The sequence below is a fragment of the Sciurus carolinensis genome, chromosome 14 (assembly GCF_902686445.1).
Source record: "Sciurus carolinensis chromosome 14, mSciCar1.2, whole genome shotgun sequence".
Lineage (NCBI taxonomy): Eukaryota > Metazoa > Chordata > Mammalia > Rodentia > Sciuridae > Sciurus > Sciurus carolinensis.
The window spans coordinates 49,552,322-49,564,420 of record NC_062226.1 but is presented as its reverse complement, the minus strand read 5'-3'; positions in this window follow the sequence as shown (position 1 = coordinate 49,564,420).

The following is a 12,099-nucleotide window of genomic DNA, read 5'->3' as shown; positions in this document are numbered from 1 at the left end:
TCAACTTTTGCTGTCAAATGTGGTATCTGTACTACTAAAGGGAAATTGATGAAAAGAAACCACAATGGAAGAGAAAACAGCTGTATGAATATGCAGAGCAGGCTAATGAGGAGGGAAGGAAAACCCCAAGTGGGGAGTCCTGGAAGAAGGGGAAAATGATTATTGTGATGTCCTAATAGAGGAATGTGAGCCAGAGCAAATAAGGAGGAATGGGCCAGCCATCAGAATCATCCAGGGGAGTACCATACCTATTTCCAGTCAGTTCCAGAGACTAACTTCTCCAGAACGGTCTACAAGCTGTCATGTTCTGACTCAACCTACAAGTAAGAGTTATCTTCCATGCGGACAGTGACTATTCTTAATCTTCCCTGAACTCTTTCCAGAACTTCTTTTTTTAAAAAAAGTACATATCATGTTTTTGAAGGTAGTTCCTGAGAGAGGTGAGCTGTCGCTATATGGGTACACATCCTTACATAGATGGTAACCGTTATCATTGCCCCAAAGCAGCCTCTGCAGTAAGAGGAAAATCCATGCAGTGGTTGGACTTCTACAGAGATCAAAAATCTGCCCCAAATCTGTCACTGCCCTTGTCACACTGGGCCAGGGAGAGTTCTTCCCTGAAAGAGTTTCCCTTAGCCTGTACGCACTGGATGCTACTTTCTGTTTTCTTTGGGTACAGCTTCTATGACATCACATGCAATGGAGATTAAGGAGAGCTCTCCACCAGATGTCTCTGCAAAACCTAGACGGTTTATGGAACTTCTGTATTTGTGCTGTGCTGCTGTTTAGGGAAACTATGAAGCTGAAACCACAACACATCCGAAAGCAGCCCTGTGTGAATGGGCAGGCAGGTGAAGGGAGACAATGACAGGTAGGAATTCTACCTCAGAAAGGAAGAAAACTGTGGTGATGTGGGAATCCTCAGGGATGCTGAGGGCAACAGAGGCGGTGTGCCAGGAGCCAGAATCAAAAAAATCATCAGGAATCTTCTGAACTTCCAGGGAGATGTTCAGTCCCATTGTCAGGTATTAACACAAGCCACCACTTCCTGAGTGCACAAAATGCCACTTCTTCTAGTAGGCACAGGCTTCTCGTCTAATGCCCAAGTCCTTGATCCACTTTGAGTTTTTATGTCTAGGGTGAGAGATAGGGGTTAAATCTCGTACTGCTACATTAGGATTTCCAATTCTCCCAGAACCACTTGTTGAAGAGGCCAACTTTTCTCTAATGTGTGTCTATGGCACTTTTGTCTAGTAAGAGATCACTGTACTTGTGTGGGTTTGTCTCTGTGTCTTGTCTTCTGTTCCATTGTTCTTCATGGCTGTTTTGGTGCCAATACCATGCTGTTTTTTACAATAATGATTTTTACAAAATCATATCTCTTAGCTTAATGTCTTCAGGTTTGACCACATTGTAGCCTGTGTCTGATATTGTGTGATAAATGATATGAAAATATATTCTTTCATTCTGAAAGTTGCATTTTTACCTGATGACGATTGTGTTCTTTCTCTTTTTCTTTTCCTTTTCTTCTTTATTTATTTATGTATTTTTGGTACCAGTGATTGAATCCAGAGGCCCTTAAGCCCCAAACCATAACCCGACCCTTTTAATTTTTTTTTTTGTTTGTTTTTGAGACAGGCTCTTGCTGCATGTTTAAGACCTTGCTAAGTTGCTGAAGTTGCCTTTGAAATCCTGATCCTCCATCCTCAGCCTCTCTAGCCACTAGGATTACAGGTGTGCAACACTTTGCCAGGCACACTGGTAATTTCTGCAACAAAAACAGAGGAAACTATTGTAATATGGGAGTGACATGATAGGATCTAGGAAAGTAGGGTGCAGAGGGGAGTGTCACAGGTCACAATCCACAATGTTTGCATGAACATGTACATATATGCACATATATATGTTGCTGGCATCGGATCCACCGTTTTAGGTTAGAAGCCATTTCACCAATGGGGCTCCTAAGTTTTAATCCTGAGGCAATGTTGCTTAGCTTCCCATAAAATGTGGAGGTCAACCCCACCCAAGCCTGTGATGCAACCCTTAGGAGGAATTCCTACTGCAGGTTATAAAACTGCTTTGTGAGAAATGACACTCTGCTGCTTTCCCTGGGGGGACAGCCTTGTTTGTTGGCCCTTGTGCTACTGACAATAAACCTCTTGTGAGAGATTCCAGTGTGTGGCATGGTGCTTGGACTCTGTTTGAACCTTTCGTGTGTCCTTTCACTGGTACCATGAGTTGGATAGGCTCTCCCATCCATCTTACTCTCCCTTTGGGGATCAGAGCTGCTTTGAGATCCTATACTCAGCCTAAGCCCACCTTCACAGGAAATTCACCTTCCATTTCACCGGGCGCTTGACTATTCATCCACCACCGGCTGATTTGGGTAAGTTCCCCTGCCTTTGGTTGACTCAAACAGCCTGCAGGTCCCAGGAAGTGACCCTTGAACATCTGGCACTCTCAGGGTTCCTTGCCTGGCTGGGGGCACCCCCAACCACAGCTTTCAGAGCCACGATTGATTCCCACCATTAACCAAGTCTGTGAGTCCAGAGGGCCTCACCCCAATAAAAGATCCTTCTCTATGGGTCTTGGTCACTCTTCCAGCTTAAAGGCCTGGGGTCAGGCACCAAGAACCCCTACAGGCCTTAGCCCCAGCTACCACTGTCCTGAGGTAGCAATGACTCCCAGAACGGTTAGATCTTTCTCATTTGGTCCAAGAGAGCACAGAGGGATGACTTTGCTTCTGCCTACCAACTCTCTCTTTTGCCGTGAATGCACTCACCTCCACCATCCCCTCAGACACCCCTTTGGGTTGTCTTTTGGTAAATTTGAACTCATTCCACCTCACCCCTGACTTGAAGGCACAAAATTAGTTTGTCTCTGCAATCAAATTTGGCCCCTCTATACCTTAGACAATGACTCCAAGTGGCCACTTAGCAGCACCCTAGATCCCAACATTTTAAGGGACCTTTTCAACTCTTATGAGCACTTGGGGAAAGGAAAAGAGATCCCCTATGTTCAGATCTTCTCCTTCCTCTGTTCCAAGCTGTCCCTCTGCTCCTCTTCTTCTTTGGCCCAGGTTCTACTAGCCCTTAAGATCCTTCAACCCCAGGGCCTTCCTGAAAACCCAGATTTTGACCCTGATGATGAGCTCCCTCCCTACCAATCTCAACCTTCTGCTGAAAAGCCTGGGATGATTAGTAAGAAAATGCCCAGGTTCCCTTTGTTTGCACAGTTAGCCTTCACTAGTCTATCTAGAGTCTCCCCATTACTGTTCCTGTGCTTAAATGTGCTCACTGTATTCTCATTAAGCCGCAAGAGGGAGACATTTAAAATCAACCCCTCCTGTGAGACCCTCCAAGTAAAGGGCATTATATGCCTAACGACCAATAAATGTGCCCTCACCCTCTGGAGATTCCTTTAGTCTACAGTGCAAAAAAATAGGCAAAAATGCACAATTTTTACTTTTGTCATTTTTTTTCTATAATTAGGAGTTTATAGTGGCAGGGAGGAAAGCAGTAATGCCCTTAACTCTGAATCCTCCAAGGGTCTCTAGCACGGGGCAAACTGGGACCCTAGTACCTTGCCAAAGAAGTCCAGAAATAACTTTGACAAAGTCAGGTGATGAGAGATGGGTTTTCTGGACAGTATGGAAACTCAAACTTAGGGAGACATCCCTAATATTTCTTCTAACACAGATGGGAACTTCTTTCTCAATAGTATTACCAGGTTTATCACTAGCCTGCGTACTGCAAAATTACAAATGATCAAGAGAAGTGCCTTTCATATGTTACCAGGCTTGGCCTCAATAATCTCTATCATGAGAGGAGAAAACATTAAGGAAACACCTACTAAGGAAAAAAATCAAGGCCCCCACCATCTTAAGACAGATAAAAATGAATTTAGGAAGGTATTTGGAGGATCCAAATAAATATATTGAGATGTTTAAGAATTTATGCCAGGTATTTGGCTTCACCTGGAAAAATTGTGCTATTACTTAACCATCTAGAGCACAGGCAGTTTCCAGAAAACATCCTAACTGGGATTGAAATAATGAGTACACTGGAATTCTATTACATGAGGCCTTCAGGAAAGTCCTGCTATTTTCATGGAGAGACTCAGAAAGGCAATAAGAAAACACGCCACCCTGAATCCTGTATCCATAGAGGACCACCTACTTTTAAAGGATAAATTTATCATTCAATCAGCCCCAAATATTTAGAGGCAATTACAAAATTGGCATATGGCCCTGATCAATCCTTAGATGATCTCCTCAAGCTTGTATCTTCCCTTTTTATAATAGAGATCAAAAGAAAAAGAAACAAAGAGAGCATAAAGACAAGAAAAAGGGCTAATTAAAGATCATTCAAAACCTCAAATGACAGAGCAACAGCCAATGCAATTCACCCATTTTAGAAGTTCAAAAAGCCAGCTGCCTAGTCCAAAACCTTAGGATAATTAATGAAGCAGTAATTTCCCTCCACCCTGTAGTTCCTAATCCATGTACTCTGTTTTCTTAGATTCCAGCTACTGCTTGATGTACTGTGTTAGATTTTAAAAATGCCTTTTTCTGTATACCCTAGACCCTCAATCACAATTTCTGTCTACCTTTAAGGAACCAGATAGTGGATCTCAATTAACCTAGAAAGTGTTACCTCAAGGATTTGGCAATAGCTCTCGCCCGTTCGGACAAACCCTAACTAAGAACTTAGCAAAATTCAGAGATAAAACATCTGTAATTGTTTTCCAATATGTAGAGGACATCCTTTTATGTGCCTCCACCCAGGAGGAATGTCAAAGGCCATTACAGAGCTCCTAAACTTCTTAGCTGACAGAAGGTAATAAGATCTCAAAGAAGAAAGCATAATTGTGCCATCAACATGTTCCATACTTAGGACGAAGCAAAATTTAACCTGTTTGTCACTGAAAGAGAGAAAAATAACCCTAACAAGCCCAGCATCCAGTGGCATGTCTCCGTAAGGAATATGATGCAATAACCCCATTCCTCAAAAGTAGTGGGAGATAATGTGTCATAATTTTCTGCATCCAAACCTGACCTGATTACCAACCAGGAAAAAAGGGTTAAAAGCTGTAGGCAACAATTTCCCTTGCCTAGTCTTGCCGAAGCCTACATTGGAATGTAAACTGCAAAAACCAGAAGGCTCAGCGAGGGACCAACCTGAGACTGAAGGAAAAAAAAAAGCGTCCATTTTAAATTTCTCCCGGGCTACAACACAGAAAAATGTTTTTAAGATTCATTTCTCCCCTCTCTCCTTCCCTCTCTCTGCCTTTCTGTTTCTTGCTCTCTCATGCTATTTTACTAAAATAATTAAAGGTCATTATCATTTTTTTCTTCTAGGGCTCTTGTTTTGTTTTTCTGAAATACTATATTTTTTGAGCTCACAATTTTGACCCTACATATCTAGGTTAATGTTTTTCTGATCAGTTCTATTTTTATTCAACTTTAGAATTTGTTTTTTTTTAAACATCTAGAACATTGCAATAGAGATTCACCTACAAAAGCTACAAGGCCTTTGCTTTTGTGTTATGTGTACCTCATGTTGTCTGTCTATATATGTGCATGCATCCACATATCATGTACATGATACCAAAATTGATATATAATGAGTGCTCATAAATTAAAATTTAAAAGTGGATTCACATACCTAAATTCATGTGATTTTAAGAGGTTCAATTTAAGTGTTGGGGATATAGATCAGTTGGTAGAGTTCTTGCCTTGCATGCACAAGGCCCAGGCAAGGTTCAATCCCCTGTGCCACAAAAAAAAAAAAGAAAAGAAAAGAAAAGAAATTTAAATTGGTTAAACAAATGAAGGTAAAATGTCTTTAAAATTACTTAACTCACAAGTCTCTCTATGTAGTCAAACTAATAAAATGTTGATGTTTATAAAATGTCTATATCAATTGTTTCTAAGACTTTTTTGAACAGGAAAGAGATGACAGATACTGTTCAATCCACTTATCCGATATCTTGGTTTTTAGAGTAAAATAAATAAATTAGATTTGACATGTATAGGATGTCAAATGTGTTTGAGACATCTAATTAATTTACAAAGTTATAACAATGTTAAGTAACATCGAGTATCTTAACTCCTTAAATTCCATGGGGTAATATACTTAAACATTATTGGTGTTTTTTTTTAAATTGGTAAATAAAAAGGGTTTAAAATTGCTTTGTGTCATCACTAAAAACAAGGTCACTAAGAGTTAAGTCCTAACAGATGCAATTCTATATACAAAGGGATCCAAAAGTTTCAACTGTGTTTCAATTAGAATATGTAAATAACTTAAAGTATTTCATTGTATTAAAATGGAGTAATTTATCTAATTCAGAAATTTCATAAGTGTTGTTTCAGAATGTGAACAAAAAAGGGGTCAGCAGATAGGAAAGAAAATAGAAGGTTCTAGGTGTGGAAATATATTTAGTAAAAGGAAAAAAATGTTTCTGGATAATAAAGTCTTTTTTTCATTTATTTCTTTTTTTATTGTAAACAAGTGGGGTACAACTTGTTTCTCTGTTTGTACATGGAGTAGAGGCATACCATTTGTGTAATCATACATTTACATAGGGGAATGGTGTTTGATTCATTCTATTATTTTTCCTCCCCCCCCCCACCCCTCACACTCCTCTTTTCCCTCTATACAGTCCCTCCTTCCTCCGTCTCTGTGTGATGAAATACATGAAGGTCTAAGTAAGTACTAAGAAAGTCTGTGTGTAAGCAAAGGGCAAATTTCAACAGGTTTGTATGTAACTAGGTTGATTATATGTTTGTGAAACAAGCAGATAAAGCTATTAAAAGTGTTTCCCTAAGGTCAAATACTAATGTACTGATATAAACTAACATTTAATCCATGTTAAATTGACAAGGATTTCTTAAAAATACTAATTTGCTCTTAACGTAGGATCTGTTGAGTTTTATTCTTTAGAACAATTAGTCTTAAAAATTAGAGTTTGTACAATTATGGTTAAACAACTACTATTAGAGTATTGTACTACGTTACAAGGTCTAAATTTTTCTTTGAAAGCTAAACTTGATTAATATAAAAACATAAAGATAATTGTGTTATTACTCTTCTTTGTATATTAAATGTGCTCATATCTTCCAGGTATACAAGTCTTGAAAGCTGAACATTTATCAAGCTCCTATCCTCCAAATTAAGCTTGTCTGTAATGGTAATTTTAAACTTACAAGAATAGTAAATTTTATTGGGGACTTATTTATATCTTTTGAAGTTCTATACCAGGACCCATTATCAACAGGATATATGTAAGATTTTATGTTACTTTCTACACTAAGATAAAAGTGTAAATGTATTTCTAAAAGATAATGGGAGCATGCTTTGTTTAAAGGTTGATATGAAACATGAAAGCATTTTGCCACTTTTCCACACAAAAGGAAAGTTAAAGCTCTGTCAGTCTTTCTTTGATTCATATTTTAAATATAATGTTACATTGTGTGAACTAGCATTCATATACACTTAGGAAATAATATATGTAAACTTTGTAAAAATGATATTTAAAAAAGAGGCAAATCAATTTCAAAACTAGAACACTTTGCCTAAAATTTGTGAAGAGCCCCACCTTACCTGAGATAAGGCTCTGCCTTCCACCTTACTACATGTTAGAATGGCTCCAAAATTAGCCAGACTTTGGCTCATTTAAAGTCATATTCAAAAGATTTGTTTTTGTTGTAAAACTACTGTGATCTCAACAAGGGGATATGATGTATAGCTTGGCCAAAATTCAAGATAACTATTACAAAAACTAAATATATTTTTACTGTTTTAATTCCATTTTGTATTTTCCTTGTAAATTGTATAACTGTTGCCTGATTAATGTTTTGCAGAAGTACTGTTTCAATGGCAAACAACCTGAATTAATTTGAGATAATAAATCATCACCTATAGAACAGATGGGATAATACAGGCCCCATTAAAACCCAGTACTGTTACTTTATGACTGGTGAGACTGACTTGGTGGATATTTAAGATCAAGACTTAAAGTTTGAGATTAAAGTGAAGGGTCCAAGGAAACCAGTATTTGGCTGTTGCCCTCTGAGTCAGCCGGAATCCAGAGAATGGGAGAGAATGGGAGAACTTATCTAAGGACCTTTGCAATTCTGGGTCACATGACCTTCCAATCAGGGAGACTGATGAGACTACTAGAGGATGAAAAGTCAACCAGTGCACCTGCTGCAAAGAGGAGGGTCGCTGGAAAAGGGAGACATCCCTGATGCTTCCAAAGGAAGCAATATCATCAAGGACACCCTACCTAGAAAATGGCACTAAAGGAGCTAAGAAGCACTCTCAAGTACTCTACGAGTGACCCCAGTGGGAACTAAGCTGACTCTTAACAGCAGATAGGAACAAGATCAATTTCACCAACTTGATCTTGAACACCTAGCAAAACAGTTAAAACCAAAACATAGCCATTCCTGGGCATTCAAAAGAAGAAACATTTAACTATTGTTTCATATAACTTAAGATGTACACTTGTGTTAGTCCCAAGAATAAGTATGACTGGAAGCTATAAAAGAAATTCTTAGGCAGGAGTGCCTGACAACTATCAAGGAAACTACCAGTCAGAAATTTTTGGTCCATTTAATGCCTACAGATCTTCCTAAACAGGACCATCCTTGCTAAACTCCCTATAGAAGTTCCTACAAGATCAGATACAAGTTCACCAACCAATCAGTCAATCAACCACTTCTACTTCAAGACTACCAGTCTCTGACACCCAAAGCCAAGACCTACAACTCACTATTGACACCTTCAGCTCCAAAAACACTGCTTCTACCTAAAGCCCTCCCTGATTCCCTTTTTACAGGAATGGACTTTTCACCCCTAAACAGCAGGAAGAAGCTACAGAGCATAAGATTTATGAAATAATTTCCTATATGAAAATAGAAATCTTAATTGAATATGGAAGAAGGAAATAATAAAGAATTCTTCACACAGCTATCTCTACTGGAAAATGAGCAAGATTTTAAAATTGTAAAAGTAATATATCAAAGTGGAAAATAAACTAATGGATTGTTAAAACATGTATTTCCTAAAATTCTTACAGTGTAAGGGTAAATAGCTTTAGGATTATAGATTTACCTGTTGTTAAATGGTGTGCATAATTATTAACATAGCAGGGAATCTTCACAAGAGCAAAACAAGCTCTCCTTTCATGTGATAGATGAAAATAAAATCCTGACAGAATAAAAAAATTGATGGGAGATCTCATCCAAGATGACGAATGAGAGGGAGGTTGCGTTCCTTGTCACTCCTTAACTCCAGTTTCAAGCAGAGGATATCTGTTTCTTGGTGAGGCAGTTTTTGCTGCTTATCGACCCCCTGCTTTTTACCCCACTTGTCTGCTGTGATCACCTGCAGTCTGCCAGCATATTGACACCTTTTTTAAGTGCAGATTGCTCACTGTCAGGCCCCTATCATCCGCAATTTGCCTGCCTCTCACCTGTTCACCGCCTGCCATACACCTATCCATCACCCAATGCACAAGGATCACCTCCCGATCCTCCGACAACAGTCAGCAAACTGATCGCCGACCGCCAGTGGAGTACCAGATGCCTGCTGTTGCTTGGAAATTCTCTGTCACAGTACCTGCAGATTTGATTACACGTGGCTGCTGCCATTTTGAGACAACAGCCAAGCCCCATAGGACCCTGGGCCAGACTGACTGAGCCCCATCTCCAGGATCCCTCAGTCCGACCGATCACTCCCTGCCTCTGGGGCCCTCACATCGACTGACTGTTCCCTGCCGCCAGGACCCCCAGAACAACTGACTGTACCCTGTTACCATGACCCCAGACTGAATGACTGTACCTGGCCTCCAAGACCCCACAACCACACCAAACACACCCGAACTCCAGGACCCCACATCCAGGACCTCCAGCTGACCACGTCCGCACTCTGAGCTGCAGCTCCCCATTTGCCAACACATTTGGAAGTCAGAGAGGCCATCTTGGGTAATCCTGGAAGCCATAGCTCCGATCTTTAGGTGGAGCAAATCCCATCCTAAGACACCTGCTGGAGACTTGAAACTCATTGTCAGGTACCTCTCAAGCATCAGGCTACCTAAGACTGGGAGGTTTCATTACTATAAGATTGTTATACTGCAGATTTTCTTTTTTCTCCTTATTAAAAAATTTTAAGTTTTTATTTCTTTACTTTTCTTGCTCTCTTTCCCTTTTGTTTATCTGTTCCCTCAGAGTCTCTTTCTCCCTTTTTTGCATGCTAACATCCAATTTCTTTTGATTACACTCTCACATTTTCTATTATCTAGAACTTCTGTATATTCTTTTCTTATCCCATTAGCAGCCACATTCTACATCCCTCTGCATTCTCTTAGTCCTCCATTTGAAATTGCAGACCTTATTGCAAATCTGTTTGTTATACTGAAGAATTTTTGAACTCATTTTGTTTATTATGACAATTTTGTTATTGTCCTCATAGGGGTTATTTGGTCTAGGATTGCATAGTGTCTGAATTGGGCACTGCTAATATTGATCTCCCCTTAAAGAAAGAGTTTTGGAAACCTATAGGGCCACTATAAGCCTATAGGGGCAAATCTGCAATACCCCAGATCTGCACTGCTAGAGGGGAAGATACATGAACACCATGAAAAAACAAGAGAATAAAATGATCCAAATAAATCTAGATTCTATAGTAATAGAATCCAATGACAGTATGTTAGAAGAAATGTCAAAAAGGACTTCAGATTATACATGATTAAGATGATTCGAGAAGTAAAGGATGAGATAAAAGAGCAAATGCAGGCAATGAATGATAATACCAATAAGTTGAAAGAGCAAGTGCAGAGAGCAAAATATCATTTCAACAAAGAGATAGAGATTCAAAAAAAAAAAAAAAAAAAAAAAACAGAAATCCTTGAAATGAAGGAAACAATAAACCAACTAAAAAACTCAAAGGAAAGCATCACCAAAGAGTAGAACACTTGGAAGACAAAACCTCAGACAATGAAGACAAAATATTTAATCTTAAAAATAAAGTTGACCAAACAGAGAAGATGGTAAGAAATTATGAACAGAATCTCCAAGAACTATGGGACATTGTGAAAAGACCAAATTTAAGAATTATTGGGATTGAGGAAGGCACAGAGATACAAACCAAAGAAATGAACAACCTATTCAATGAAATAATATCAGAAAATTTCCCAAACCTGAAGAATGAAATGGAAAATCAAATACAAGAGGCTTACAGAACACCAAATGCACAAAATCACAACAGATCCACACCAAGGCACATTATAATGAAAATGCCTAACATTCAAAATAAAGATAGGATTTTGAAGGCCGCAAGAGAAAAGCATCATATTGCATATAGGGGGAGACCAATATGGATAGCAGCTGACTTCTCAACCCAGACTGTAAAAGCTAGAAGGGCCTGGAACTACATATTTCAAGCTCTGAAAGAACAGGGTTGCCAACAAAGAATCGTATAGCCAGCAAAATTAACCTTCAGATTTGAAGATGAAATAAAATCCTTCCATGATAAACAAAAGTTAAAAGAATTTACAAATAGAAAGCCTGCACTACAGAATGTTCTCAACAAAATATTCCATGAGGAGGAAATGAAAAACAACAATGTAGGTCAGCAAAGGGAGGAACTACCTTAGAGAAAAACCACTCAAAGGAGAAATCAAGCCAACTTAAAAACCAAAAATAAGCCAAATGACTGGGAATACAAATCATATCTCAATAATAACTCTGAATGTTAATGGCCTAAACTCATCAATCAAAAGACATAGACTGGCAGAATGGATTAAAAAGAAAGACCCAATAATATGCTGCCTGCAAGAGACTCATCTCATAGAAAAAGACATCCAGAGACTAAAGGTGAAAGGATGGAGAAAACCTACCACACACATGGACTCGGTAAAGAAGAAGGGATTTCCATCCCTATATCAGATAATGTGGACTTCCAGCCAAAGTTAGTCAGAAAGGATAAAGAAGGACATTTCATACTGCTTAAGGGAACCATCAATCAGGAAGACATAACAATAGTAAATATTTATGCCCCAAACAATGGTGCATCTCTGTACATCAAACAA